Source organism: Etheostoma spectabile, chromosome 15 (genome assembly GCF_008692095.1).
Source record: "Etheostoma spectabile isolate EspeVRDwgs_2016 chromosome 15, UIUC_Espe_1.0, whole genome shotgun sequence".
NCBI classification, from domain to species: domain Eukaryota; kingdom Metazoa; phylum Chordata; class Actinopteri; order Perciformes; family Percidae; genus Etheostoma; species Etheostoma spectabile.
In genome coordinates, this window is record NC_045747.1 from 18,128,718 (window position 1) to 18,129,139 (window position 422).

The 422-nt window shown below is 38.6% G+C and overlaps 1 pseudogene; it reads left to right on the forward strand.

Moving 5' to 3' along the window:
• The window catches only part of LOC116703243 (serine/threonine-protein kinase SBK1-like), a 10,985-nt pseudogene that overhangs the window by 655 nt on the left and 9,908 nt on the right, over nucleotides 1–422 (forward strand).

The window sequence follows — 422 nt, forward strand, 5'->3', positions numbered from 1 at the left end:
TGGTCATTCATTTTTTTGTATTGAATTTCTGAAGCAAAAGAAACAAAATGCATGTGCAAAACACAATCAATGATCAATACAATATACTGTTTAATGCATAAGAGCATACCTGACACATTTAAAATAATGCAGTTTCTGTAATTTCAGCTGATGAGAGTGTTTTTTTGTCATTGTGTTATGATTGACTACACGCTCCTGTTGGAAGAGAACATGTTATGGTTTGGGGGTTGCTTGGGTTTATTTCTCCTGTTTGGCCTCCTTGGTCTTGGGTTGTTGGATTCTGTCTTGTGTCTGTTTGTTCTGTCTCCTGTTTTATTGTGGTAGTATGTTTCCTGTTTTGTCTAGTCTTGTCTAGCTTTATGTCGGCTTGTCTGATTGTCTAGCCCCGCCTTGATGTGCTTCACCTGACGTCTCACCTGTTC